This window comes from Hemitrygon akajei, chromosome 6 (genome assembly GCF_048418815.1).
Source record: "Hemitrygon akajei chromosome 6, sHemAka1.3, whole genome shotgun sequence".
NCBI lineage: Eukaryota > Metazoa > Chordata > Chondrichthyes > Myliobatiformes > Dasyatidae > Hemitrygon > Hemitrygon akajei.
Genome location: NC_133129.1, coordinates 84,453,093 through 84,461,056, shown reverse-complemented (window position 1 = coordinate 84,461,056; position 7,964 = coordinate 84,453,093).

Sequence of the window (7,964 nt, the reverse complement as noted above, 5' to 3'; positions counted from 1 at the left end):
TCCCACTGCCCTCTTCTTTTATTCCCCCACTCTGGACTCTCACCTCTTCTCAACTGCCTATCACCTCCCCTGGATCCCCTCCTCCTTCCCATTCTCCCATGGTCCACTCTCTTCTTCTATCAGATTATTTTTGTCCAGCCCTTTACCTTTCCCACCCACCTGGCCTCCCCTATTGCCTTCTAGCTATCCTCCTTCCCCTTTACCCACCTTTTTATTCTGGCATCGTCCCCCTTCCTTGCCAGTCGAAGAAGAGTCTCAGCTCAAAACATTGACTGTTTATTCCTCTCCATAATGCTGCCTGACCTGCTGAGTTCCTCCAGCATTTTGTGTGTGATACTTTGGATTTCCAGCATCTGCACAATCTCTTGTGTTTAAGATTCGCTATTGTTTTATCTTGAAGCACTGAGTAATGATCTGAACTGTAGAAACAATAAGCAAGACAAGCTCTTCACTGTATCTCAATGCACAGGACAATTATAAAACAATTCCAAATCCACTTTTAGTTCTTCACCTCTCAAGATTTGAGCTTGAACCCTGCTCGGCGGGACACAAATGCCTGTGTGTGGTGAAATAAAATCCTGGGCAGCATAAACTAGAGCCTGCAGAGGCTCTACACCCAAGGTAATATGTATCCTGTCAGTGAGGTCACACCCAGTCACAGAGCAAGGGAAGGGTTTTCGGTGTAAAGGAATGAGGGAGACTATTCCTGACGTGTTACGGTTTCATGGGAGTTAATTGGCTTTGAAAGCTGGCAGTGAATGGTGAATTCTCGGCAGAAAATGCTACCTGATGATCAATATTCAAAGGTCTTTGCCTTGGCTAAGGGATGGTCACAGAAGTGGCTACAGTATTGCTTTGAGTCAATGGACTTGGCTGTGTTGGAGGACTCAGCTGTGGATCTGAATGAGTAAACCATGATTGTAATGGACTTTATTCCCACAAAAACATTCAGTCTTCCCTGATCAGAAGCCCTGGATCAATAATGAGACCCACAATCTGCTGACAGCCAGATCAAAGGAGTTCAGGTCTGGTGACAAAAGAAATTACAAGAGTCAGAATCAGGTTTAATATCACCGGCATATGTCATGAAATTTGTAAACTTAGCGGCAACAGTACAATGCAATACATAATAATATAGAAAGAAGTAAATCATGTATATTAAATTTAAAATAGTCCAAAAACAGAAATAATATATACAAACGTATATAAAAAGTGAGGTAGTGTTCAATGTCCATTCAGAAGTCAGATGGCAGAGGGGAAGAAGCTGTTCCTAAATTGCTGAGTGTGTGCCTTCAGCTTCTGTACCTCCTCACTGAAGGTAACATTGAGAAGAGGTCATGACTTGGATGTTAGGGGTCTTAATAATGGATGCCGCCTTTCTGAGACACCACTCCTTAAAGATGACTATCCCACTGAACTCCCTTATCCCAAAACCTGCAGTGAACCTTTCCTGCACTCCTTGAGATCATCCTCCTTCTTCAACCTATCACTGCTACTGGGACATTGGCCAACAGCAATTCGCCAGAGTCCTCGGTCCTTGGCTGAAGGTTGATCAGCCCTGTGGCCTCCGCTTTCACCACCGACTTCATACAGCTTCTTGCCAAAGGTCCTTCCTCTCCTTGGGATGAAGTCCTTGTAGCTTCTGTTGCCATTTCTGTAGTTCCGGGTTTTTATAGAATGGGGTTGCTAGCCCCATGCTCAACCCTACTCCTTTCACAGCCGGGCTTGAGACCGTCAATGGTGGAGTTGTTGGATCATTACTCTCCTTCATTGCAGCTGAACTGAGCTGCCTCTGACATAAGTTCTGGAAATACTCAGCAGGTCAGGCAGAATCTGTAGAGAGAGAAACAGGGTTAGCATTTTAGGTCCCAGCGAGGATCCAAGGTATTTGTGTTTGATTAAAGAAACGTCTCCACTGTCATTTTGTGCCAGGTGGCTTCTAGCTTCACTTTAAGCCTCCCAGGTTGGGAGGACCCCAGGAACCTGTGCTCAGTCATCCAATTCTAACATATCTGTCCAAGGTCTTTTCTACAGCTAAAATGAGGGTTGGAGGAACATATTCCATCTGGGTAACTTTCATCCTGCTGGCATGAACATCAATTTCTCCAACAGCCAGTAATACTACCCCCCAGCCTCCTTATCTCTTTTTCCATTCCCCATTCTGGATACCCTCTCACCTCTTCTCTTCTCCTCATCTGCCCATTATCTCCCTTGGTTCATAGAACATAGAATAGGATGACACAGTATAGGCCCTTCGGCCCATGATGTTGTGCTGACCTTTAAACAACTCTAAGATCAATGTAACCCTTCCCTCCCACATAGCCCTCTATTTTCCTTTTACCCTTGTGCTTAAGAGTCTCTTAAATCTCCCTAATGTACATATCTGCCTCTACCTCTACCCCTATCAGGGTATTCCATGCACCACCACTCTGTGTAAACACCTACCTTTGAGATCCTCCCTATACTATCCTCTGATCACCTTAAAATTATGCCCCCTTGTGTTAGCCATTCCTTAACATAGAGAAACTACAGCACAATATAGGCCCTTCGGCCCACAAATCTGTGCCAAACATGTCCCTACCTTAGAAATTACTAGGCTTACCTATAGCCCTCTATTTTGCTAAGCTCCATGTACCTATCTAAAAGTCTCTTAAAAGACCCTAAAATATCCTTCTCCACCACAGTTGACAGCAGCCCATTCCTTGCACTCACCACTCTCTGAGTAAAAAACTTACCACTGACATCTCCTCTGTACCTACTCCCCAGCACCTTAAACCTGTGTCCTCTTGTGGCAACCATTTCAGCCCTGGGAAAAAGCCTCCGACTATCCACACGATCAATGCCCCTCATCATCTTATACACCTCTATCAGGTCACCTCTCATTCTCCGTCGCTCCAGGGAGAAAAGGTCAAGTTCATTCAACCTATTCTCATAAGGCATGCCCCCAATCCAGGCAGCATCCTTGTAAATCTCCTCTGCACCCTTTCTATGGCTTCCACATCCTTCCTGTAGTGAGGCGACCAGAACAGAGCACAGTACTCCAAGTGGGGTCTGACCAGGGTCCTATATAGCTGCAACATCACCTCTCGGCTCCTAAATTCAATTCCACGATTGATGAAGGCCAATACACTGTACGCCTTCTTAACCACAGAGTCAATTTGCGAGCTGCTTTGAACATCCTATGGACTCGGACCCCAAGATCCCGCTGATGCTCCACACTGCCAAGAGTCTTGCCATTAATACTGTATTCTGCCATCATATTTGACCTACCAAAATGAACTGCTTCACACTTATCCGGGTTGAACTCTATCTGCCACTTCTCAGCCCAGTTTTGCATCCTATCAATGTCCTGCTTTAACTGCTGACAGCCCTCCACACTTTCCACAACACCTCCAACCTTTGTGTCATCAGCAAACTTACTAACTCATCCCTCCACTTCCTTATCTAGCTCATTTATAAAAATCTCAAAGAGTAAGGGTCCCAGAACAGATCCCTGAGGCACGGCACCCCACTGGTGACCAACCTCCATGCAGAATATGACCTGTTTACAGCCACTCTTTGCCTTCTTTGGGCAAGTCAGTTCTGGATCCACAAAGCAATGTCCCCTTGGATCCCATGCCTCCTTACTTTCTCAATAAGCCTTGCATAGGGTACCTTATCAAATGCTTTGCTGAAATCCATATTCACTACATCTACTGCTCTTCCTTCATCAATGTGTTTAGTCACATCCTCGAAAAATTCAATCAGGCTCGTAAGGCATGACCTGCCCTTGACAAAGCCATGCTGTCTACTCCTAATCATATTATGCCTCTCCAAATGTTCATAAATCCTACCTCTCAGGATCTTCTCCATCAACTTACCAACCACTTAAGTAAGACTCACTGGCCTATAATTTCCTGGGCTATCTCTACTCCCTTTCTTGAATAAAGGAACAACATTCACAAACCTCCAATCCTCCAGAACCTCTCCCGTCCCCATTGATTGTACAAAGATCATCATCAGAGGCTTAACAATCTCCTCCCTTGCCTCCCACAGCAGCCTGGGGTACATCTCATCTGGTCCCGGCGACTTATCCAACTTGATGCTTTCCAAAAGCATCAGCACATCCTCTTTCTTAATAGCTACATGCTCAAGCTTTTCAGTCTGCTGAAAGTCATCACTACAATCACCAAGATCCTTTTCCACACTGAATACTGAAGTATTCATTAAATACCTCTGCTACTTCCTCCGGTTCCATACACACTTCCCCACTGTCACACTTGATAGGTCCTATTCTTTCACATCTTATCCTCCTGCTCTTCACGTACTTGTAGAATGCCTTGGGATTTTCCTTAATCCTGCCCACCAAGGCCTTCTCATGGTCCCTTCTGGCTCTCCTAATTTCCTTCTTAAGCTCCTTCCTATTAGCCTTATAATCTTCCAGATCTCTAACATTACCTCGCTCTCTGAACCTTTTCGAAGCTTTTTTCTTCTTGACTAAACTTACTACAGCCTTTGTACACCATGGCTCCTGTACCCTACCATAACTTCCCTGTCTCATTGGAACGTACCTATGCAGAACTCCACACAATTATCCCCTGAATATTCGCCACATTTCTTCCGTACTTCTCCCTGAGAAAATTTGTTTCCAATTTAAACCTCCAATTTCCTGCCTGATAGCCTCATAATTTCCCTTACTCCAATTAAACGCTTTTCTAACTTGTTTGTTCCTATCTCTCTTCAATGCTATTGTAAAGGAGACAGAATTATGATCACTATCTCCAAAATGCTCTCCCACTGAGAGATCTGACACCTGACCAGGTTCATTTCCCAATACCAATTCAAGTACAGCCTCTCCTCTTGTAGGTTTATCTACATATTGTGTCAAGAAATCTTCCTGAACACACCTAACAAACTCCACCCCATCTAATCCCCTTGCTCTAGGGAAATTCCAATCAATATTTGGGAAATTAAAATCTCCCATCTGGCATATATCTTGTATGTCCCTATTCACATCTCATCCTTATTTGCTCCAAAAAGAACAGCCGTAGCCTGCTTAATCTTTCCATATTAGACGTACTCTTTAATCCAAGCAGCATTCTTGTAAATCTCTTTCGAACCTCTCTAAAGCTTCTGTTTCTTTCCTATAACACAAGAGATTCCCTGCCTCCTTCCTTTCATCCATGGTCCACAGTCCTCTCCTATTAGATACCTTTTTCTTCAGTCCTTTACCTCTTCCACCTCTCCCGTCCCAGCACTCATATCATACCTTCACCCCCACCCACTCCCCTGGGTGGGTATTTATCACCTCCCAGCTTCTCACTTCATTCTCTCCCCCACTCACCCACCTTCCCCTCACCTGGTCTCACTTATCAGCTCTCAGCTTCTCACTTCATCCCTTCTCTCCACTCACCCACCCACCTTCCCCCTCACCTTGTCTCACCTATCACTTCCAAGTGTCTCACTTAATCCTCCCACCCATACCCACCTCCCCCTCACCTATCAGCTCCCAACTTCTGTTGTCATCCTCTTCCCCCACCCACCACCTTCCCCTTCACCTGATCTCACCTATTACCTGTGTTATGCCTGCAGCCCCCTCCTTTGTGAGAATTGCAAGATCACTATTGGGTTGGGTCAGGGGACCCAGGAAATGAGAGAGAGACGTGCAGAATGCCTCGTTCCCCGGCGATGTAAAGCTACGGGAAATGGCCATTGTCTCTTGGAGATACATTTGTGGATTGAGATGCTATGCTACGTGAACGCCCTCAGGCAAAGAGGGCTGGGTGAGGGAGAGATTGCCTCACCCCAACCTGATTGACATCAACAACCCTGCGAGTCAGGATAAAAGAGGGTCTGTAGGAACAGCCCCTCAGACGCACCAGAAGAAACACTAGCGATCCCGTAATAGCGGGAAGCCATTTGAAGGAGGCCACGTGCGTTCAGTTCCATTGCTTGGGACTGGTGGCTGGAACCACGGAAAACGGCTTTTAGCTAGCAACGGGGAAATCAACTCCCCCGACTCAAAGGACTGGCATCATAAAAGATCCGGGTAAGTTTAAAACCGTCTCTCTCTTAAACCCAAAGAGCTGCAGCTTGAATGAACTACAGTGACTTTTATATTTCCATCGGACAATACATTATCCCCTAGACAACGATAGAGCTATTTCTTATTGATTATTATTATACCCACGCTTTTAGAGTTAGTATTGACGAAGTATATTATCTGTATGTTTGCATTAATCTTATTTTTGTGCCCCTTTATCAATAAATAATTTTAAAAATAGTACCATCAGACTTCAACGGACCTCTCTATCTTTGCTGGTAAGTGACCCAGTTACGGGGTACGTAACAATTGGGGTTCTCGTCTCGAGATTTGATACCAAATTGGGAGGCCAGTGAATCGGGCTTGTAAGTCCAAACCTGGATCTGGTTACGCAGGTAGCCAGATGGGAAACCAGCAAAGATGGACGTGGGGGAATTTATAGAAAACCCGACTCTGGAGGCGACCACCAAATTAGACTTGATAAATTTGGTGAAGGGGTTAAACCTCGCAGAGGTGAGGTTGTCAATGAAAAAGCGGGAGGTGCGAAGGGCAATAACTCAGTATTATATTGGGAAGAATGTGTTTACAGCTGAGGTATTGGAAAATATCCCTGAAAAGGTACCAGCTAGTGGGACGGCTCAGTTAGAGTTGGAGAAATTAAGGTTGGAACATGAAATTAGGGTAAAACAGCTGGAAGCAGCTGAGAAGGAGAAAGAAAGAGCCGAGAGAGAGAGAGAGAAGGAGTTAGAGTGGGCCGAGAAGGAGAAAGAAAGAGCCAAGAGAGAGAGAGAGAAGGAGCTAGAGCGGGCCGAGAAGGAGAAAGAAAGAGCCGAGAGAGAGGAGTTAGAGCGGGCCGAGAAGGAGAAAGAAAGAGCTGAGAGAGAGAGAGAGAGAGAGAGAGAGAGAGAAGGAGTTAGAGCGGGCCAAGAAGGAGAAAGAAAGAGCCGAGAGAGAGGAGTTAGAGCGGGCCGAGAAGGAGAAAGAAAGAGCCGAGAGAGAGAGAGAGAGAGAGAGAGAGAGAGAGAGAGAGAGAGAGAAGGAGAGAGAGAGAGAAGGAGTTAGAGTGGGCCGAGAAGGAGAAAGAAAGAGCCGAGAGAGAGAGAGAGAAGGAGCTAGAGCGGGCCGAGAAGGAGAAAGAAAGAGCCGAGAGAGAGGAGTTAGAGCGGGCCGAGAAGGAGAAAGAAAGAGCCGAGAGAGAGAGAGAGAGAAGGAGTTAGAGCGGGCCGAGAAGGAGAAAGAAAGAGCCGAGAGAGAGAGAGAGAGAAGGAGTTAGAGCGGGCCGAGAAGGAGAAAGAAAGGGAGCATGCGCTCCGGCTAAAAGAATTAGAGGTGAAACGGGAGCAGGACAGAGCTGAGAAGCAAAGAGAGCATGAACTTCAGTTAAAACAGCTGGAAGCAGCTGAGAAGGAGAGGGAGGCAGAGAAACAGAGGAAACATGACTTGGAGATGGAGAAGTTAAGGCAAGAGCAACGAGTTCAGGGGTCAGACCGAGAGGAGCGGTTTAATGTTAGTCGGGAGTTGAGGTTAGTACCTCCGTTCGAGGAGACGGATGTTGATAGTTATTTCTTGCTTTTTGAAAAGGTGGCAGTGAATCAGAAGTGGCCCAGAGAACAGTGGGTGGCGTTGTTACAAAGTGTGTTAAAAGGGAAGGCACAGCGGACATATACGGCGTTGTCCATGGAGGAGGAAGAGGAGGAGAGTTATGACCAAGTAAAGGCGGCCATTCTCCGGAGTTATGAGCTAGTACCTGAGGCGTATAGACAGAAGTTTAGAAATTTAAAGAAAGGGTGGAATCAGACGTATACCGAGTTTGCCTATGAGAAGGGTGTGCTCTTGGACCGTTGGTGCACCGCAGAAATAGTGGACGAGGATTATTGGCGTCTCAGGGAGTTAATTCTGATTGAGGAATTTAAAGGTTGTGTTTCGGAGGATATCCGGATGT